Source organism: Pelodiscus sinensis, chromosome 1, assembly GCF_049634645.1.
Source record: "Pelodiscus sinensis isolate JC-2024 chromosome 1, ASM4963464v1, whole genome shotgun sequence".
NCBI lineage: Eukaryota > Metazoa > Chordata > Testudines > Trionychidae > Pelodiscus > Pelodiscus sinensis.
The window spans coordinates 206,233,304-206,255,914 of record NC_134711.1 but is presented as its reverse complement, the minus strand read 5'-3'; the positions used below and the strand labels follow the sequence as shown (position 1 = coordinate 206,255,914).

General features: G+C 55.3%; 1 long non-coding RNA gene across 1 annotated transcript in view; it reads right to left on the bottom strand.

The window, feature by feature from the left end:
* LOC142827003 (uncharacterized) overlaps positions 1-22,611 on the bottom strand; it is a 192,681-nt gene that overhangs the window by 15,880 nt on the left and 154,190 nt on the right. The window lies entirely within an intron of this gene.

Below are 22,611 nucleotides of genomic sequence, written 5' to 3'. Positions count from 1 at the left end.
TCATGCCTCTCCCTCTGTGTGTGTGTCTCTCTGGTTCCAGGGTTGCCAAGGAAGAGAAGAAAGAAGAAAGAAGGAAGGACGGCGCGAGGAAAAATCCGTCGGACAGGAGGAAAGGAAAGGGAGGAAGCCCCTGAAGCTGGAGGGGAAGGAATGGGACCCTGGACAGAGTGAGCCCCCCCAAAAATTAAGAGCCTCTGGTCACTTAAGGTGATTGAGCCTTTTCATACTCTGAGCAGTGTGGCCTTCCCTGTAAGTAGGGTTCAGGTCTGTGCTCTGTTGGCAGTGTGCTCATTTAGCTGGCTAGCGGGAGTGACTGCCCTGTAAGTAGGGTGCAAGTCACGGTCCTGTGGCTTATGGGGGATCTTGAGCTCTGTGGAAGCCGGTGCAGCGTGACCTCCCTGCAGTTCAGGAGAAGGTGGCTGTCTTTTAGGCTCTTGGCACGCGTCTTCTGTAGCAGCCTACTGGGAAGGGACCGGCCTGTAATTCAGGTGCAGGTCGAATCCCACTCATTTGGAAGGGATTAGCAGGAGCTTCGTGCCATTGGTACTGAGACCTGCCTGTAATTTGGGTTCAGGGCTCTACCCTCTTGTCCTTTTGGCATTGTGGCCTGTTGATAATGTAGCTGCCGTGACCACCCTGTACCGGGGGGGAAGGTCGCATGTCTCCTGCTCACGAGGGCTTAGAACTAGCTTTGTACCATGGCCTGGGTGACCACCCTGTATGGAGGGTTCTGGTCTCTGAACATAGCGCTCTCTTATGCGGCTAGACAGAGTGACCACTGTGTTCGTAGGGAGGGAGTTTCCTCCTCTTGCTTATGCGGCAACCTGTGTTGGAGCAGTCTGACCACCCTGTAATGAGGGTTCAGGTCGGCCCTTTGGCCTACGGAAGCTGGATAGTGAGAGTGACTGCCCTGTAATGCGGGTGCAAGTCACCAGGATGCCGCTGATAGGGGAAATTGAGCGCTTTAGGCCCCTGAGCACCGGGACCTTCCTGTAATGAATGCTGGGGTCTCTGTTTCAGCCTAGTCAGCGTGGCAATCCTGTTAATCAGGGGACATGTCACGTACTTCCCGCTTTTATGCACCACATTGTGGCCCTTGCTCTCTTGTCCGGCATGACCTCCCTGTAATTGAGGGAAAGGTCCTTGCCCGCCTCTCCTTGGCCATTACTATGCCTTGAGCTGGCGAATTGGACTGGCCACGCTGGAAAACAGCGTGGACGTATAGGTTGGATCCCTCCTTGCTCCAGCTGAGGGATTAGCAGCATGCTAGTAATTGGGGCTGGATGACCTTCCTGTAATTCGGGATCGAGGCTCTGCCCTTGTGCCACTGCACATTACAGTACCATGGCTGCTGGTCAGAATGAGCACCCTGTAAGGAGGGTCCAAGTCTCATGAGTCACTATTTGTCGTGCCAGCCCCCCGCCCCCGAGAAACTCTGTCCAGGGTCCCTGCCCATCACCCTCCCTTGCCAGCTGGCCTGGAATTGCACCGCCTCGCCTCTCCGTGGCTCATGGCCTGGCCGCTGGAGATGAGACATTCTGCAGCCGTTGCTGGTAAGTTCCAAAAGAGATGCTCCTCTGGCATTGTTTGAAGCAAATTGATGACAAGTAGTGCCATCATGTCTCATGCCTCTCCCTCTGTGTGTGTGTCTCTCTGGTTCCAGGGTTGCCAAGGAAGAGAAGAAAGAAGGAAGGACGGCGCGAGGAAAAATCCGTCGGACAGGAGGAAAGGAAAGGGAGGAAGCCCCTGAAGCTGGAGGGGAAGGAATGGGACCCTGGACAGAGTGAGCCCCCCCGAAAATTAAGAGCCTCTGGTCACTTAAGGCGATTGAGCCTTTTCATACTCTGAGCAGTGTGGCCTTCCCTGTAAGTAGGGTTCAGGTCTGTGCTCTGTTGGCAGTGTGCTCATTTAGCTGGCTAGCGGGAGTGACTGCCCTGTAAGTAGGGTGCAAGTCACGGTCCTGTGGCTTATGGGGGATCTTGAGCTCTGTGGAAGCCGGTGCAGCGTGACCTCCCTGCAATTCAGGAGAAGGTGGCTGTCTTTTAGGCTCTTGGCACGCGTCTTCTGTAGCAGCCTACTGGGAAGGGACCGGCCTGTAATTCAGGTGCAGGTCGAATCCCACTCATTTGGAAGGGATTAGCAGGAGCTTCGTGCCATTGGTACTGAGACCTGCCTGTAATTTGGGTTCAGGGCTCTACCCTCTTGTCCTTTTGGCATTGTGGCCTGTTGATAATGTAGCTGCCGTGACCACCCTGTACCGAGGGGGAAGGTCGCATGTCTCCTGCTCACGAGGGCTTAGAACTAGCTTTGTACCATGGCCTGGGTGACCACCCTGTATGGAGGGTTCTGGTCTCTGAACATAGCGCTCTCTTATGCGGCTAGACAGAGTGACCACTGTGTTCGTAGGGAGGGAGTTTCCTCCTCTTGCTTATGCGGCAACCTGTGTTGGAGCAGTCTGACCACCCTGTAATGAGGGTTCAGGTCGGCCCTTTGGCCTACGGCAGCTGGATAGTAAGAGTGACTGCCCTGTAATGCGGGTGCAAGTCACCAGGATGCCGCTGATAGGGGAAATTGAGCGCTTTAGGCCCCTGAGCACCGGGACCTTCCTGTAATGAATGCTGGGGTCTCTGTTTCAGCCTAGTCAGCGTGGCAATCCTGTTAATCAGGGGACATGTCACGTACTTCCCGCTTTTATGCACCACATTGTGGCCCTTGCTCTCTTGTCTGGCATGACCTCCCTGTAATTGAGGGAAAGGTCCTTGCCCGCCTCTCCTTGGCCATTACTATGCCTTGAGCTGGCGAATTGGACTGGCCACGCTGGAAAACAGCGTGGACGTATAGGTTGGATCCCTCCTTGCTCCAGCTGAGGGATTAGCAGCATGCTAGTAATTGGGGCTGGATGACCTTCCTGTAATTCGGGATCGAGGCTCTGCCCTTGTGCCACTGCACATTACAGTACCATGGCTGCTGGTCAGAATGAGCACCCTGTAAGGAGGGTCCAAGTCTCATGAGTCACTATTTGTCGTGCCAGCCCCCCGCCCCCGAGAAACTCTGTCCAGGGTCCCTGCCCATCACCCTCCCTTGCCAGCTGGCCTGGAATTGCACCGCCTCGCCTCTCCGTGGCTCATGGCCTGGCCGCTGGAGATGAGACATTCTGCAGCCGTTGCTGGTAAGTTCCAAAAGAGATGCTCCTCTGGCATTGTTTGAAGCAAATTGATGACAAGTAGTGCCATCATGTCTCATGCCTCTCCCTCTGTGTGTGTGTCTCTCTGGTTCCAGGGTTGCCAAGGAAGAGAAGAAAGAAGGAAGGACGGCGCGAGGAAAAAGCCGTCGGACAGGAGGAAAGGAAAGGGAGGAAGCCCCTGAAGCTGGAGGGGAAGGAATGGGACCCTGGACAGAGTGAGCCCCCCCGAAAATTAAGAGCCTCTGGTCACTTAAGGCGATTGAGCCTTTTCATACTCTGAGCAGTGTGGCCTTCCCTGTAAGTAGGGTTCAGGTCTGTGCTCTGTTGGCAGTGTGCTCATTTAGCTGGCTAGCGGGAGTGACTGCCCTGTAAGTAGGGTGCAAGTCACGGTCCTGTGGCTTATGGGGGATCTTGAGCTCTGTGGAAGCCGGTGCAGCTTGACCTCCCTGCAGTTCAGGAGAAGGTGGCTGTCTTTTAGGCTCTTGGCACGCGTCTTCTGTAGCAGCCTACTGGGAAGGGACCGGCCTGTAATTCATGTGCAGGTCGAATCCCACTCATTTGGAAGGGATTAGCAGGAGCTTCGTGCCATTGGTACTGAGACCTGCCTGTAATTTGGGTTCAGGGCTCTGCCCTCTTGTCCTTTTGGCATTGTGGCCTGTTGATAATGTAGCTGCCGTGACCACCCTGTACCGGGGGGGAAGGTCGCATGTCTCCTGCTCACGAGGGCTTAAAACTAGCTTTGTACCATGGCCTGGATGACCACCCTGTACGGAGGGTTCTGGTCTCTGAACATAGCGCTCTCTTATGCGGCTAGACAGAGTGACCCCTGTGTTCTTAGGGAGGGAGTTTCCTCCTCTTGCTTATGCGGCAACCTGTGTTGGAGCAGTCTGACCACCCTGTAATGAGGGTTCAGGTCGGCCCTTTGGCCTACGGCAGCTGGATAGTGAGAGTGACTGCCCTGTAATGCGGGTGCAAGTCACCAGGATGCCGCTGATAGGGGAAATTGAGCGCTTTAGGCCCCTGAGCACCGGGACCTTCCTGTAATGAATGCTGGGGTCTCTGTTTCAGCCTAGTCAGCGTGGCAATCCTGTTAATCAGGGGACATGTCACGTACTTCCCGCTTTTATGCACCACATTGTGGCCCTTGCTCTCTTGTCCGGCATGACCTCCCTGTAATTGAGGGAAAGGTCCTTGCCCGCCTCTCCTTGGCCATTACTATGCCTTGAGCTGGCGAATTGGACTGGCCACGCTGGAAAACAGCGTGGACGTATAGGTTGGATCCCTCCTTGCTCCAGCTGAGGGATTAGCAGCATGCTAGTAATTGGGGCTGGATGACCTTCCTGTAATTCGGGATCGAGGCTCTGCCCTTGTGCCACTGCACATTACAGTACCATGGCTGCTGGTCAGAATGAGCACCCTGTAAGGAGGGTCCAAGTCTCATGAGTCACTATTTGTCGTGCCAGCCCCCCGCCCCCGAGAAACTCTGTCCAGGGTCCCTGCCCATCACCCTCCCTTGCCAGCTGGCCTGGAATTGCACCGCCTCGCCTCTCCGTGGCTCATGGCCTGGCCGCTGGAGATGAGACATTCTGCAGCCGTTGCTGGTAAGTTCCAAAAGAGATGCTCCTCTGGCATTGTTTGAAGCAAATTGATGACAAGTAGTGCCATCATGTCTCATGCCTCTCCCTCTGTGTGTGTGTCTCTCTGGTTCCAGGGTTGCCAAGGAAGAGAAGAAAGAAGGAAGGACGGCGCGAGGAAAAAGCCGTCGGACAGGAGGAAAGGAAAGGGAGGAAGCCCCTGAAGCTGGAGGGGAAGGAATGGGACCCTGGACAGAGTGAGCCCCCCCGAAAATTAAGAGCCTCTGGTCACTTAAGGCGATTGAGCCTTTTCATACTCTGAGCAGTGTGGCCTTCCCTGTAAGTAGGGTTCAGGTCTGTGCTCTGTTGGCAGTGTGCTCATTTAGCTGGCTAGCGGGAGTGACTGCCCTGTAAGTAGGGTGCAAGTCACGGTCCTGTGGCTTATGGGGGATCTTGAGCTCTGTGGAAGCCGGTGCAGCGTGACCTCCCTGCAATTCAGGAGAAGGTGGCTGTCTTTTAGGCTCTTGGCACGCGTCTTCTGTAGCAGCCTACTGGGAAGGGACCGGCCTGTAATTCAGGTGCAGGTCGAATCCCACTCATTTGGAAGGGATTAGCAGGAGCTTCGTGACATTGGTACTGAGACCTGCCTGTAATTTGGGTTCAGGGCTCTGCCCTCTTGTCCTTTTGGCATTGTGGCCTGTTGATAATGTAGCTGCCGTGACCACCCTGTACCGGGGGGGAAGGTCGCATGTCTCCTGCTCACGAGGGCTTAGAACTAGCTTTGTACCATGGCCTGGGTGACCACCCTGTATGGAGGGTTCTGGTCTCTGAACATAGCGCTCTCTTGTGTGGCTAGACAGAGTGACCACTGTGTTCGTAGGGAGGGAGTTTCCTCCTCTTGCTTATGCGGCAACCTGTGTGGGAGCAGTCTGACCACCCTGTAATGAGGGTTCAGGTCGGCCCTTTGGCCTACGGCAGCTGGATAGTGAGAGTGACTGCCCTGTAATGCGGGTGCAAGTCACCAGGATGCCGCTGATAGGGGAAATTGAGCGCTTTAGGCCCCTGAGCACCGGGACCTTCCTGTAATGAATGCTGGGGTCTCTGTTTCAGCCTAGTCAGCGTGGCAATCCTGTTAATCAGGGGACATGTCACGTACTTCCCGCTTTTATGCACCACATTGTGGCCCTTGCTCTCTTGTCCGGCATGACCTCCCTGTAATTGAGGGAAAGGTCCTTGCCCGCCTCTCCTTGGCCATTACTATGCCTTGAGCTGGCGAATTGGACTGGCCACGCTGGAAAACAGCGTGGACGTATAGGTTGGATCCCTCCTTGCTCCAGCTGAGGGATTAGCAGCATGCTAGTAATTGGGGCTGGATGACCTTCCTGTAATTCGGGATCGAGGCTCTGCCCTTGTGCCACTGCACATTACAGTACCATGGCTGCTGGTCAGAATGAGCACCCTGTAAGGAGGGTCCAAGTCTCATGAGTCACTATTTGTCGTGCCAGCCCCCCGCCCCCGAGAAACTCTGTCCAGGGTCCCTGCCCATCACCCTCCCTTGCCAGCTGGCCTGGAATTGCACCGCCTCGCCTCTCCGTGGCTCAGGGCCTGGCCGCTGGAGATGAGACATTCTGCAGCCGTTGCTGGTAAGTTCCAAAAGAGATGCTCCTCTGGCATTGTTTGAAGCAAATTGATGACAAGTAGTGCCATCATGTCTCATGCCTCTCCCTCTGTGTGTGTGTCTCTCTGGTTCCAGGGTTGCCAAGGAAGAGAAGAAAGAAGGAAGGACGGCGCGAGGAAAAATCCGTCGGACAGGAGGAAAGGAAAGGGAGGAAGCCCCTGAAGCTGGAGGGGAAGGAATGGGACCCTGGACAGAGTGAGCCCCCCCGAAAATTAAGAGCCTCTGGTCACTTAAGGCGATTGAGCCTTTTCATACTCTGAGCAGTGTGGCCTTCCCTGTAAGTAGGGTTCAGGTCTGTGCTCTGTTGGCAGTGTGCTCATTTAGCTGGCTAGCGGGAGTGACTGCCCTGTAAGTAGGGTGCAAGTCACGGTCCTGTGGCTTATGGGGGATCTTGAGCTCTGTGGAAGCCGGTGCAGCGTGACCTCCCTGCAATTCAGGAGAAGGTGGCTGTCTTTTAGGCTCTTGGCACGCGTCTTCTGTAGCAGCCTACTGGGAAGGGACCGGCCTGTAATTCAGGTGCAGGTCGAATCCCACTCATTTGGAAGGGATTAGCAGGAGCTTCGTGCCATTGGTACTGAGACCTGCCTGTAATTTGGGTTCAGGGCTCTGCCCTCTTGTCCTTTTGGCATTGTGGCCTGTTGATAATGTAGCTGCCGTGACCACCCTGTACCGGGGGGGAAGGTCGCATGTCTCCTGCTCACGAGGGCTTAGAACTAGCTTTGTACCATGGCCTGGGTGACCACCCTGTATGGAGGGTTCTGGTCTCTGAACATAGCGCTCTCTTATGCGGCTAGACAGAGTGACCACTGTGTTCGTAGGGAGGGAGTTTCCTCCTCTTGCTTATGCGGCAACCTGTGTTGGAGCAGTCTGACCACCCTGTAATGAGGGTTCAGGTCGGCCCTTTGGCCTACGGCAGCTGGATAGTGAGAGTGACTGCCCTGTAATGCGGGTGCAAGTCACCAGGATGCCGCTGATAGGGGAAATTGAGCGCTTTAGGCCCCTGAGCACCGGGACCTTCCTGTAATGAATGCTGGGGTCTCTGTTTCAGCCTAGTCAGCGTGGCAATCCTGTTAATCAGGGGACATGTCACGTACTTCCCGCTTTTATGCACCACATTGTGGCCCTTGCTCTCTTGTCCGGCATGACCTCCCTGTAATTGAGGGAAAGGTCCTTGCCCGCCTCTCCTTGGCCATTACTATGCCTTGAGCTGGCGAATTGGACTGGCCACGCTGGAAAACAGCGTGGACGTATAGGTTGGATCCCTCCTTGCTCCAGCTGAGGGATTAGCAGCATGCTAGTAATTGGGGCTGGATGACCTTCCTGTAATTCGGGATCGAGGCTCTGCCCTTGTGCCACTGCACATTACAGTACCATGGCTGCTGGTCAGAATGAGCACCCTGTAAGGAGGGTCCAAGTCTCATGAGTCACTATTTGTCGTGCCAGCCCCCCGCCCCCGAGAAACTCTGTCCAGGGTCCCTGCCCATCACCCTCCCTTGCCAGCTGGCCTGGAATTGCACCGCCTCGCCTCTCCGTGGCTCATGGCCTGGCCGCTGGAGATGAGACATTCTGCAGCCGTTGCTGGTAAGTTCCAAAAGAGATGCTCCTCTGGCATTGTTTGAAGCAAATTGATGACAAGTAGTGCCATCATGTCTCATGCCTCTCCCTCTGTGTGTGTGTCTCTCTGGTTCCAGGGTTGCCAAGGAAGAGAAGAAAGAAGGAAGGACGGCGCGAGGAAAAATCCGTCGGACAGGAGGAAAGGAAAGGGAGGAAGCCCCTGAAGCTGGAGGGGAAGGAATGGGACCCTGGACAGAGTGAGCCCCCCCGAAAATTAAGAGCCTCTGGTCACTTAAGGCGATTGAGCCTTTTCATACTCTGAGCAGTGTGGCCTTCCCTGTAAGTAGGGTTCAGGTCTGTGCTCTGTTGGCAGTGTGCTCATTTAGCTGGCTAGCGGGAGTGACTGCCCTGTAAGTAGGGTGCAAGTCACGGTCCTGTGGCTTATGGGGGATCTTGAGCTCTGTGGAAGCCGGTGCAGCGTGACCTCCCTGCAATTCAGGAGAAGGTGGCTGTCTTTTAGGCTCTTGGCACGCATCTTCTGTAGCAGCCTACTGGGAAGGGACCGGCCTGTAATTCAGGTGCAGGTCGAATCCCACTCATTTGGAAGGGATTAGCAGGAGCTTCGTGCCATTGGTACTGAGACCTGCCTGTAATTTGGGTTCAGGGCTCTGCCCTCTTGTCCTTTTGGCATTGTGGCCTGTTGATAATGTAGCTGCCGTGACCACCCTGTACCGGGGGGGAAGGTCGCATGTCTCCTGCTCACGAGGGCTTAGAACTAGCTTTGTACCATGGCCTGGGTGACCACCCTGTATGGAGGGTTCTGGTCTCTGAACATAGCGCTCTCTTATGCGGCTAGACAGAGTGACCCCTGTGTTCGTAGGGAGGGAGTTTCCTCCTCTTGCTTATGCGGCAACCTGTGTTGGAGCAGTCTGACCACCCTGTAATGAGGGTTCAGGTCGGCCCTTTGGCCTACGGCAGCTGGATAGTGAGAGTGACTGCCCTGTAATGCGGGTGCAAGTCACCAGGATGCCGCTGATAGGGGAAATTGAGCGCTTTAGGCCCCTGAGCACCGGGACCTTCCTGTAATGAATGCTGGGGTCTCTGTTTCAGCCTAGTCAGCGTGGCAATCCTGTTAATCAGGGGACATGTCACGTACTTCCCGCTTTTATGCACCACATTGTGGCCCTTGCTCTCTTGTCCGGCATGACCTCCCTGTAATTGAGGGAAAGGTCCTTGCCCGCCTCTCCTTGGCCATTACTATGCCTTGAGCTGGCGAATTGGACTGGCCACGCTGGAAAACAGCGTGGACGTATAGGTTGGATCCCTCCTTGCTCCAGCTGAGGGATTAGCAGCATGCTAGTAATTGGGGCTGGATGACCTTCCTGTAATTCGGGATCGAGGCTCTGCCCTTGTGCCACTGCACATTACAGTACCATGGCTGCTGGTCAGAATGAGCACCCTGTAAGGAGGGTCCAAGTCTCATGAGTCACTATTTGTCGTGCCAGCCCCCCGCCCCCGAGAAACTCTGTCCAGGGTCCCTGCCCATCACCCTCCCTTGCCAGCTGGCCTGGAATTGCACCGCCTCGCCTCTCCGTGGCTCATGGCCTGGCCGCTGGAGATGAGACATTCTGCAGCCGTTGCTGGTAAGTTCCAAAAGAGATGCTCCTCTGGCATTGTTTGAAGCAAATTGATGACAAGTAGTGCCATCATGTCTCATGCCTCTCCCTCTGTGTGTGTGTCTCTCTGGTTCCAGGGTTGCCAAGGAAGAGAAGAAAGAAGGAAGGACGGCGCGAGGAAAAATCCGTCGGACAGGAGGAAAGGAAAGGGAGGAAGCCCCTGAAGCTGGAGGGGAAGGAATGGGACCCTGGACAGAGTGAGCCCCCCCGAAAATTAAGAGCCTCTGGTCACTTAAGGCGATTGAGCCTTTTCATACTCTGAGCAGTGTGGCCTTCCCTGTAAGTAGGGTTCAGGTCTGTGCTCTGTTGGCAGTGTGCTCATTTAGCTGGCTAGCGGGAGTGACTGCCCTGTAAGTAGGGTGCAAGTCACGGTCCTGTGGCTTATGGGGGATCTTGAGCTCTGTGGAAGCCGGTGCAGCGTGACCTCCCTGCAATTCAGGAGAAGGTGGCTGTCTTTTAGGCTCTTGGCACGCGTCTTCTGTAGCAGCCTACTGGGAAGGGACCGGCCTGTAATTCAGGTGCAGGTCGAATCCCACTCATTTGGAAGGGATTAGCAGGAGCTTCGTGCCATTGGTACTGAGACCTGCCTGTAATTTGGGTTCAGGGCTCTGCCCTCTTGTCCTTTTGGCATTGTGGCCTGTTGATAATGTAGCTGCCGTGACCACCCTGTACCGGGGGGGAAGGTCGCATGTCTCCTGCTCACGAGGGCTTAGAACTAGCTTTGTACCATGGCCTGGGTGACCACCCTGTATGGAGGGTTCTGGTCTCTGAACATAGCGCTCTCTTATGCGGCTAGACAGAGTGACCACTGTGTTCGTAGGGAGGGAGTTTCCTCCTCTTGCTTATGCGGCAACCTGTGTTGGAGCAGTCTGACCACCCTGTAATGAGGGTTCAGGTCGGCCCTTTGGCCTACGGCAGCTGGATAGTGAGAGTGACTGCCCTGTAATGCGGGTGCAAGTCACCAGGATGCCGCTGATAGGGGAAATTGAGCGCTTTAGGCCCCTGAGCACCGGGACCTTCCTGTAATGAATGCTGGGGTCTCTGTTTCAGCCTAGTCAGCGTGGCAATCCTGTTAATCAGGGGACATGTCACGTACTTCCCGCTTTTATGCACCACATTGTGGCCCTTGCTCTCTTGTCCGGCATGACCTCCCTGTAATTGAGGGAAAGGTCCTTGCCCGCCTCTCCTTGGCCATTACTATGCCTTGAGCTGGCGAATTGGACTGGCCACGCTGGAAAACAGCGTGGACGTATAGGTTGGATCCCTCCTTGCTCCAGCTGAGGGATTAGCAGCATGCTAGTAATTGGGGCTGGATGACCTTCCTGTAATTCGGGATCGAGGCTCTGCCCTTGTGCCACTGCACATTACAGAACCATGGCTGCTGGTCAGAATGAGCACCCTGTAAGGAGGGTCCAAGTCTCATGAGTCACTATTTGTCGTGCCAGCCCCCCGCCCCCGAGAAACTCTGTCCAGGGTCCCTGCCCATCACCCTCCCTTGCCAGCTGGCCTGGAATTGCACCGCCTCGCCTCTCCGTGGCTCATGGCCTGGCCGCTGGAGATGAGACATTCTGCAGCCGTTGCTGGTAAGTTCCAAAAGAGATGCTCCTCTGGCATTGTTTGAAGCAAATTGATGACAAGTAGTGCCATCATGTCTCATGCCTCTCCCTCTGTGTGTGTGTCTCTCTGGTTCCAGGGTTGCCAAGGAAGAGAAGAAAGAAGAAAGAAGGAAGGACGGCGCGAGGAAAAATCCGTCGGACAGGAGGAAAGGAAAGGGAGGAAGCCCCTGAAGCTGGAGGGGAAGGAATGGGACCCTGGACAGAGTGAGCCCCCCCGAAAATTAAGAGCCTCTGGTCACTTAAGGCGATTGAGCCTTTTCATACTCTGAGCAGTGCGGCCTCACCTGTAAGTAGGGTTCAGGTCTGTGCTCTGTTGGCAGTGTGCTCATTTAGCTGGCTAGCGGGAGTGACTGCCCTGTAAGTAGGGTGCAAGTCACGGTCCTGTGGCTTATGGGGGATCTTGAGCTCTGTGGAAGCCGGTGCAGCGTGACCTCCCTGCAATTCAGGAGAAGGTGGCTGTCTTTTAGGCTCTTGGCACGCGTCTTCTGTAGCAGCCTACTGGGAAGGGACCGGCCTGTAATTCATGTGCAGGTCGAATCCCACTCATTTGGAAGGGATTAGCAGGAGCTTCGTGCCATTGGTACTGAGACCTGCCTGTAATTTGGGTTCAGGGCTCTGCCCTCTTGTCCTTTTGGCATTGTGGCCTGTTGATAATGTAGCTGCCGTGACCACCCTGTACCGGGGGGGAAGGTCGCATGTCTCCTGCTCACGAGGGCTTAGAACTAGCTTTGTACCATGGCCTGGGTGACCACCCTGTATGGAGGGTTCTGGTCTCTGAACATAGCGCTCTCTTATGCGGCTAGACAGAGTGACCCCTGTGTTCTTAGGGAGGGAGTTTCCTCCTCTTGCTTATGCGGCAACCTGTGTTGGAGCAGTCTGACCACCCTGTAATGAGGGTTCAGGTCGGCCCTTTGGCCTACGGCAGCTGGATAGTGAGAGTGACTGCCCTGTAATGCGGGTGCAAGTCACCAGGATGCCGCTGATAGGGGAAATTGAGCGCTTTAGGCCCCTGAGCACCGGGACCTTCCTGTAATGAATGCTGGGGTCTCTGTTTCAGCCTAGTCAGCGTGGCAATCCTGTTAATCAGGGGACATGTCACGTACTTCCCGCTTTTATGCACCACATTGTGGCCCTTGCTCTCTTGTCCGGCATGACCTCCCTGTAATTGAGGGAAAGGTCCTTGCCCGCCTCTCCTTGGCCATTACTATGCCTTGAGCTGGCGAATTGGACTGGCCACGCTGGAAAACAGCGTGGACGTATAGGTTGGATCCCTCCTTGCTCCAGCTGAGGGATTAGCAGCATGCTAGTAATTGGGGCTGGATGACCTTCCTGTAATTCGGGATCTAGGCTCTGCCCTTGTGCCACTGCACATTACAGTACCATGGCTGCTGGTCAGAATGAGCACCCTGTAAGGAGGGTCCAAGTCTCATGAGTCACTATTTGTCATGCCAGCCCCCCGCCCCCGAGAAACTCTGTCCAGGGTCCCTGCCCATCACCCTCCCTTGCCAGCTGGCCTGGAATTGCACCGCCTCGCCTCTCCGTGGCTCATGGCCTGGCCGCTGGAGATGAGACATTCTGCAGCCGTTGCTGGTAAGTTCCAAAAGAGATGCTCCTCTGGCATTGTTTGAAGCAAATTGATGACAAGTAGTGCCATCATGTCTCATGCCTCTCCCTCTGTGTGTGTGTCTCTCTGGTTCCAGGGTTGCCAAGGAAGAGAAGAAAGAAGGAAGGACGGCGCGAGGAAAAATCCGTCGGACAGGAGGAAAGGAAAGGGAGGAAGCCCCTGAAGCTGGAGGGGAAGGAATGGGACCCTGGACAGAGTGAGCCCCCCCGAAAATTAAGAGCCTCTGGTCACTTAAGGCGATTGAGCCTTTTCATACTCTGAGCAGTGTGGCCTTCCCTGTAAGTAGGGTTCAGGTCTGTGCTCTGTTGGCAGTGTGCTCATTTAGCTGGCTAGCGGGAGTGACTGCCCTGTAAGTAGGGTGCAAGTCACGGTCCTGTGGCTTATGGGGGATCTTGAGCTCTGTGGAAGCCGGTGCAGCGTGACCTCCCTGCAATTCAGGAGAAGGTGGCTGTCTTTTAGGCTCTTGGCACGCGTCTTCTGTAGCAGCCTACTGGGAAGGGACCGGCCTGTAATTCAGGTGCAGGTCGAATCCCACTCATTTGGAAGGGATTAGCAGGAGCTTCGTGCCATTGGTACTGAGACCTGCCTGTAATTTGGGTTCAGGGCTCTGCCCTCTTGTCCTTTTGGCATTGTGGCCTGTTGATAATGTAGCTGCCGTGACCACCCTGTACCGGGGGGGAAGGTCGCATGTCTCCTGCTCACGAGGGCTTAGAACTAGCTTTGTACCATGGCCTGGGTGACCACCCTGTATGGAGGGTTCTGGTCTCTGAACATAGCGCTCTCTTATGCGGCTAGACAGAGTGACCCCTGTGTTCTTAGGGAGGGAGTTTCCTCCTCTTGCTTATGCGGCAACCTGTGTTGGAGCAGTCTGACCACCCTGTAATGAGGGTTCAGGTCGGCCCTTTGGCCTACGGCAGCTGGATAGTGAGAGTGACTGCCCTGTAATGCGGGTGCAAGTCACCAGGATGCCGCTGATAGGGGAAATTGAGCGCTTTAGGCCCCTGAGCACCGGGACCTTCCTGTAATGAATGCTGGGGTCTCTGTTTCAGCCTAGTCAGCGTGGCAATCCTGTTAATCAGGGGACATGTCACGTACTTCCCGCTTTTATGCACCACATTGTGGCCCTTGCTCTCTTGTCCGGCATGACCTCCCTGTAATTGAGGGAAAGGTCCTTGCCCGCCTCTCCTTGGCCATTACTATGCCTTGAGCTGGCGAATTGGACTGGCCACGCTGGAAAACAGCGTGGACGTATAGGTTGGATCCCTCCTTGCTCCAGCTGAGGGATTAGCAGCATGCTAGTAATTGGGGCTGGATGACCTTCCTGTAATTCGGGATCGAGGCTCTGCCCTTGTGCCACTGCACATTACAGTACCATGGCTGCTGGTCAGAATGAGCACCCTGTAAGGAGGGTCCAAGTCTCATGAGTCACTATTTGTCGTGCCAGCCCCCCGCCCCCGAGAAACTCTGTCCAGGGTCCCTGCCCATCACCCTCCCTTGCCAGCTGGCCTGGAATTGCACCGCCTCGCCTCTCCGTGGCTCATGGCCTGGCCGCTGGAGATGAGACATTCTGCAGCCGTTGCTGGTAAGTTCCAAACGAGATGCTCCTCTGGCATTGTTTGAAGCAAATTGATGACAAGTAGTGCCATCATGTCTCATGCCTCTCCCTCTGTGTGTGTGTCTCTCTGGTTCCAGGGTTGCCAAGGAAGAGAAGAAAGAAGAAAGAAGGAAGGACGGCGCGAGGAAAAATCCGTCGGACAGGAGGAAAGGAAAGGGAGGAAGCCCCTGAAGCTGGAGGGGAAGGAATGGGACCCTGGACAGAGTGAGCCCCCCCGAAAATTAAGAGCCTCTGGTCACTTAAGGCGATTGAGCCTTTTCATACTCTGAGCAGTGTGGCCTTCCCTGTAAGTAGGGTTCAGGTCTGTGCTCTGTTGGCAGTGTGCTCATTTAGCTGGCTAGCGGGAGTGACTGCCCTGTAAGTAGGGTGCAAGTCACGGTCCTGTGGCTTATGGGGGATCTTGAGCTCTGTGGAAGCCGGTGCAGCGTGACCTCCCTGCAATTCAGGAGAAGGTGGCTGTCTTTTAGGCTCTTGGCACGCGTCTTCTGTAGCAGCCTACTGGGAAGGGACCGGCCTGTAATTCAGGTGCAGGTCGAATCCCACTCATTTGGAAGGGATTAGCAGGAGCTTCGTGCCATTGGTACTGAGACCTGCCTGTAATTTGGGTTCAGGGCTCTGCCCTCTTGTCCTTTTGGCATTGTGGCCTGTTGATAATGTAGCTGCCGTGACCACCCTGTACCGGGGGGGAAGGTCGCATGTCTCCTGCTCACGAGGGCTTAGAACTAGCTTTGTACCATGGCCTGGGTGACCACCCTGTATGGAGGGTTCTGGTCTCTGAACATAGCGCTCTCTTATGCGGCTAGACAGAGAGACCACTGTGTTCGTAGGGAGGGAGTTTCCTCCTCTTGCTTATGCGGCAACCTGTGTGGGAGCAGTCTGACCACCCTGTAATGAGGGTTCAGGTCGGCCCTTTGGCCTACGGCAGCTGGATAGTGAGAGTGACTGCCCTGTAATGCGGGTGCAAGTCACCAGGATGCCGCTGATAGGGGAAATTGAGCGCTTTAGGCCCCTGAGCACCGGGACCTTCCTGTAATGAATGCTGGGGTCTCTGTTTCAGCCTAGTCAGCGTGGCAATCCTGTTAATCAGGGGACATGTCACGTACTTCCCGCTTTTATGCACCACATTGTGGCCCTTGCTCTCTTGTCCGGCATGACCTCCCTGTAATTGAGGGAAAGGTCCTTGCCCGCCTCTCCTTGGCCATTACTATGCCTTGAGCTGGCGAATTGGACTGGCCACGCTGGAAAACAGCGTGGACGTATAGGTTGGATCCCTCCTTGCTCCAGCTGAGGGATTAGCAGCATGCTAGTAATTGGGGCTGGATGACCTTCCTGTAATTCGGGATCGAGGCTCTGCCCTTGTGCCACTGCACATTACAGTACCATGGCTGCTGGTCAGAATGAGCACCCTGTAAGGAGGGTCCAAGTCTCATGAGTCACTATTTGTCGTGCCAGCCCCCCGCCCCCGAGAAACTCTGTCCAGGGTCCCTGCCCATCACCCTCCCTTGCCAGCTGGCCTGGAATTGCACCGCCTCGCCTCTCCGTGGCTCATGGCCTGGCCGCTGGAGATGAGACATTCTGCAGCCGTTGCTGGTAAGTTCCAAAAGAGATGCTCCTCTGGCATTGTTTGAAGCAAATTGATGACAAGTAGTGCCATCATGTCTCATGCCTCTCCCTCTGTGTGTGTCTCTCTCTGGTTCCAGGGTTGCCAAGGAAGAGAAGAAGAAGAAAGAAGGAAGGACGGCGCGAGGAAAAATCCGTCGGACAGGAGGAAAGGAAAGGGAGGAAGCCCCTGAAGCTGGAGGGGAAGGAATGGGACCCTGGACAGAGTGAGCCCCCCCGAAAATTAAGAGCCTCTGGTCACTTAAGGCGATTGAGCCTTTTCATACTCTGAGCAGTGTGGCCTTCCCTGTAAGTAGGGTTCAGGTCTGTGCTCTGTTGGCAGTGTGCTCATTTAGCTGGCTAGCGGGAGTGACTGCCCTGTAAGTAGGGTGCAAGTCACGGTCCTGTGGCTTATGGGGGATCTTGAGCTCTGTGGAAGCCGGTGCAGCGTGACCTCCCTGCAATTCAGGAGAAGGTGGCTGTCTTTTAGGCTCTTGGCACGCGTCTTCTGTAGCAGCCTACTGGGAAGGGACCGGCCTGTAATTCAGGTGCAGGTCGAATCCCACACATTTGGAAGGGATTAGCAGGAGCTTCGTGCCATTGGTACTGAGACCTGCCTGTAATTTGGGTTCAGGGCTCTGCCCTCTTGTCCTTTTGGCATTGTGGCCTGTTGATAATGTAGCTGCCGTGACCACCCTGTACCGGGGGGGAAGGTCGCATGTCTCCTGCTCACGAGGGCTTAGAACTAGCTTTGTACCATGGCCTGGGTGACCACCCTGTATGGAGGGTTCTGGTCTCTGAACATAGCGCTCTCTTATGCGGCTAGACAGAGTGACCCCTGTGTTCTTAGGGAGGGAGTTTCCTCCTCTTGCTTATGCGGCAACCTGTGTTGGAGCAGTCTGACCACCCTGTAATGAGGGTTCAGGTCGGCCCTTTGGCCTACGGCAGCTGGATAGTGAGAGTGACTGCCCTGTAATGCGGGTGCAAGTCACCAGGATGCCGCTGATAGGGGAAATTGAGCGCTTTAGGCCCCTGAGCACCGGGACCTTCCTGTAATGAATGCTGGGGTCTCTGTTTCAGCCTAGTCAGCGTGGCAATCCTGTTAATCAGGGGACATGTCACGTACTTCCCGCTTTTATGCACCACATTGTGGCCCTTGCTCTCTTGTCCGGCATGACCTCCCTGTAATTGAGGGAAAGGTCCTTGCCCGCCTCTCCTTGGCCATTACTATGCCTTGAGCTGGCGAATTGGACTGGCCACGCTGGAAAACAGCGTGGACGTATAGGTTGGATCCCTCCTTGCTCCAGCTGAGGGATTAGCAGCATGCTAGTAATTGGGGCTGGATGACCTTCCTGTAATTCGGGATCTAGGCTCTGCCCTTGTGCCACTGCACATTACAGTACCATGGCTGCTGGTCAGAATGAGCACCCTGTAAGGAGGGTCCAAGTCTCATGAGTCACTATTTGTCATGCCAGCCCCCCGCCCCCGAGAAACTCTGTCCAGGGTCCCTGCCCATCACCCTCCCTTGCCAGCTGGCCTGGAATTGCACCGCCTCGCCTCTCCGTGGCTCATGGCCTGGCCGCTGGAGATGAGACATTCTGCAGCCGTTGCTGGTAAGTTCCAAAAGAGATGCTCCTCTGGCATTGTTTGAAGCAAATTGATGACAAGTAGTGCCATCATGTCTCATGCCTCTCCCTCTGTGTGTGTGTCTCTCTGGTTCCAGGGTTGCCAAGGAAGAGAAGAAAGAAGAAAGAAGGAAGGACGGCGCGAGGAAAAATCCGTCGGACAGGAGGAAAGGAAAGGGAGGAAGCCCCTGAAGCTGGAGGGGAAGGAATGGGACCCTGGACAGAGTGAGCCCCCCCGAAAATTAAGAGCCTCTGGTCACTTAAGGCGATTGAGCCTTTTCATACTCTGAGCAGTGTGGCCTTCCCTGTAAGTAGGGTTCAGGTCTGTGCTCTGTTGGCAGTGTGCTCATTTAGCTGGCTAGCGGGAGTGACTGCCCTGTAAGTAGGGTGCAAGTCACGGTCCTGTGGCTTATGGGGGATCTTGAGCTCTGTGGAAGCCGGTGCAGCGTGACCTCCCTGCAATTCAGGAGAAGGTGGCTGTCTTTTAGGCTCTTGGCACGCGTCTTCTGTAGCAGCCTACTGGGAAGGGACCGGCCTGTAATTCAGGTGCAGGTCGAATCCCACTCATTTGGAAGGGATTAGCAGGAGCTTCGTGCCATTGGTACTGAGACCTGCCTGTAATTTGGGTTCAGGGCTCTGCCCTCTTGTCCTTTTGGCATTGTGGCCTGTTGATAATGTAGCTGCCGTGACCACCCTGTACCGGGGGGGAAGGTCGCATGTCTCCTGCTCACGAGGGCTTAGAACTAGCTTTGTACCATGGCCTGGGTGACCACCCTGTATGGAGGGTTCTGGTCTCTGAACATAGCGCTCTCTTATGCGGCTAGACAGAGTGACCACTGTGTTCGTAGGGAGGGAGTTTCCTCCTCTTGCTTATGCGGCAACCTGTGTGGGAGCAGTCTGACCACCCTGTAATGAGGGTTCAGGTCGGCCCTTTGGCCTACGGCAGCTGGATAGTGAGAGTGACTGCCCTGTAATGCGGGTGCAAGTCACCAGGATGCCGCTGATAGGGGAAATTGAGCGCTTTAGGCCCCTGAGCACCGGGACCTTCCTGTAATGAATGCTGGGGTCTCTGTTTCAGCCTAGTCAGCGTGGCAATCCTGTTAATCAGGGGACATGTCACGTACTTCCCGCTTTTATGCACCACATTGTGGCCCTTGCTCTCTTGTCCGGCATGACCTCCCTGTAATTGAGGGAAAGGTCCTTGCCCGCCTCTCCTTGGCCATTACTATGCCTTGAGCTGGCGAATTGGACTGGCCACGCTGGAAAACAGCGTGGACGTATAGGTTGGATCCCTCCTTGCTCCAGCTGAGGGATTAGCAGCATGCTAGTAATTGGGGCTGGATGACCTTCCTGTAATTCGGGATCGAGGCTCTGCCCTTGTGCCACTGCACATTACAGTACCATGGCTGCTGGTCAGAATGAGCACCCTGTAAGGAGGGTCCAAGTCTCATGAGTCACTATTTGTCGTGCCAGCCTCCCGCCCCCGAGAAACTCTGTCCAGGGTCCCTGCCCATCACCCTCCCTTGCCAGCTGGCCTGGAATTGCACCGCCTCGCCTCTCCGTGGCTCATGGCCTGGCCGCTGGAGATGAGACATTCTGCAGCCGTTGCTGGTAAGTTCCAAAAGAGATGCTCCTCTGGCATTGTTTGAAGCAAATTGATGACAAGTAGTGCCATCATGTCTCATGCCTCTCCCTCTGTGTGTGTGTCTCTCTGGTTCCAGGGTTGCCAAGGAAGAGAAGAAAGAAGAAAGAAGGAAGGACGGCGCGAGGAAAAATCCGTCGGACAGGAGGAAAGGAAAGGGAGGAAGCCCCTGAAGCTGGAGGGGAAGGAATGGGACCCTGGACAGAGTGAGCCCCCCCGAAAATTAAGAGCCTCTGGTCACTTAAGGCGATTGAGCCTTTTCATACTCTGAGCAGTGTGGCCTTCCCTGTAAGTAGGGTTCAGGTCTGTGCTCTGTTGGCAGTGTGCTCATTTAGCTGGCTAGCGGGAGTGACTGCCCTGTAAGTAGGGTGCAAGTCACGGTCCTGTGGCTTATGGGGGATCTTGAGCTCTGTGGAAGCCGGTGCAGCGTGACCTCCCTGCAATTCAGGAGAAGGTGGCTGTCTTTTAGGCTCTTGGCACGCGTCTTCTGTAGCAGCCTACTGGGAAGGGACCGGCCTGTAATTCAGGTGCAGGTCGAATCCCACTCATTTGGAAGGGATTAGCAGGAGCTTCGTGCCATTGGTACTGAGACCTGCCTGTAATTTGGGTTCAGGGCTCTGCCCTCTTGTCCTTTTGGCATTGTGGCCTGTTGATAATGTAGCTGCCGTGACCACCCTGTACCGGGGGGGAAGGTCGCATGTCTCCTGCTCACGAGGGCTTAGAACTAGCTTTGTACCATGGCCTGGGTGACCACCCTGTATGGAGGGTTCTGGTCTCTGAACATAGCGCTCTCTTATGCGGCTAGACAGAGTGACCACTGTGTTCGTAGGGAGGGAGTTTCCTCCTCTTGCTTATGCGGCAACCTGTGTGGGAGCAGTCTGACCACCCTGTAATGAGGGTTCAGGTCGGCCCTTTGGCCTACGGCAGCTGGATAGTGAGAGTGACTGCCCTGTAATGCGGGTGCAAGTCACCAGGATGCCGCTGATAGGGGAAATTGAGCGCTTTAGGCCCCTGAGCACCGGGACCTTCCTGTAATGAATGCTGGGGTCTCTGTTTCAGCCTAGTCAGCGTGGCAATCCTGTTAATCAGGGGACATGTCACGTACTTCCCGCTTTTATGCACCACATTGTGGCCCTTGCTCTCTTGTCCGGCATGACCTCCCTGTAATTGAGGGAAAGGTCCTTGCCCGCCTCTCCTTGGCCATTACTATGCCTTGAGCTGGCGAATTGGACTGGCCACGCTGGAAAACAGCGTGGACGTATAGGTTGGATCCCTCCTTGCTCCAGCTGAGGGATTAGCAGCATGCTAGTAATTGGGGCTGGATGACCTTCCTGTAATTCGGGATCTAGGCTCTGCCCTTGTGCCACTGCACATTACAGTACCATGGCTGCTGGTCAGAATGAGCACCCTGTAAGGAGGGTCCAAGTCTCATGAGTCACTATTTGTCGTGCCAGCCCCCCGCCCCCGAGAAACTCTGTCCAGGGTCCCTGCCCATCACCCTCCCTTGCCAGCTGGCCTGGAATTGCACCGCCTCGCCTCTCCGTGGCTCATGGCCTGGCCGCTGGAGATGAGACATTCTGCAGCCGTTGCTGGTAAGTTCCAAAAGAGATGCTCCTCTGGCATTGTTTGAAGCAAATTGATGACAAGTAGTGCCATCATGTCTCATGCCTCTCCCTCTGTGTGTGTGTCTCTCTGGTTCCAGGGTTGCCAAGGAAGAGAAGAAAGAAGGAAGGACGGCGCGAGGAAAAAGCCGTCGGACAGGAGGAAAGGAAAGGGAGGAAGCCCCTGAAGCTGGAGGGGAAGGAATGGGACCCTGGACAGAGTGAGCCCCCCCGAAAATTAAGAGCCTCTGGTCACTTAAGGCGATTGAGCCTTTTCATACTCTGAGCAGTGTGGCCTTCCCTGTAAGTAGGGTTCAGGTCTGTGCTCTGTTGGCAGTGTGCTCATTTAGCTGGCTAGCGGGAGTGACTGCCCTGTAAGTAGGGTGCAAGTCACGGTCCTGTGGCTTATGGGGGATCTTGAGCTCTGTGGAAGCCGGTGCAGCGTGACCTCCCTGCAATTCAGGAGAAGGTGGCTGTCTTTTAGGCTCTTGGCACGCGTCTTCTGTAGCAGCCTACTGGGAAGGGACCGGCCTGTAATTCAGGTGCAGGTCGAATCCCACTCATTTGGAAGGGATTAGCAGGAGCTTCGTGCCATTGGTACTGAGACCTGCCTGTAATTTGGGTTCAGGGCTCTGCCCTCTTGTCCTTTTGGCATTGTGGCCTGTTGATAATGTAGCTGCCGTGACCACCCTGTACCGGGGGGGAAGGTCGCATGTCTCCTGCTCACGAGGGCTTAGAACTAGCTTTGTACCATGGCCTGGGTGACCACCCTGTATGGAGGGTTCTGGTCTCTGAACATAGCGCTCTCTTATGCGGCTAGACAGAGTGACCACTGTGTTCGTAGGGAGGGAGTTTCCTCCTCTTGCTTATGCGGCAACCTGTGTTGGAGCAGTCTGACCACCCTGTAATGAGGGTTCAGGTCGGCCCTTTGGCCTACGGCAGCTGGATAGTGAGAGTGACTGCCCTGTAATGCGGGTGCAAGTCACCAGGATGCCGCTGATAGGGGAAATTGAGCGCTTTAGGCCCCTGAGCACCGGGACCTTCCTGTAATGAATGCTGGGGTCTCTGTTTCAGCCTAGTCAGCGTGGCAATCCTGTTAATCAGGGGACATGTCACGTACTTCCCGCTTTTATGCACCACATTGTGGCCCTTGCTCTCTTGTCCGGCATGACCTCCCTGTAATTGAGGGAAAGGTCCTTGCCCGCCTCTCCTTGGCCATTACTATGCCTTGAGCTGGCGAATTGGACTGGCCACGCTGGAAAACAGCGTGGACGTATAGGTTGGATCCCTCCTTGCTCCAGCTGAGGGATTAGCAGCATGCTAGTAATTGGGGCTGGATGACCTTCCTGTAATTCGGGATCGAGGCTCTGCCCTTGTGCCACTGCACATTACAGTACCATGGCTGCTGGTCAGAATGAGCACCCTGTAAGGAGGGTCCAAGTCTCATGAGTCACTATTTGTCGTGCCAGCCCCCCGCCCCCGAGAAACTCTGTCCAGGGTCCCTGCCCATCACCCTCCCTTGCCAGCTGGCCTGGAATTGCACCGCCTCGCCTCTCCGTGGCTCATGGCCTGGCCGCTGGAGATGAGACATTCTGCAGCCGTTGCTGGTAAGTTCCAAAAGAG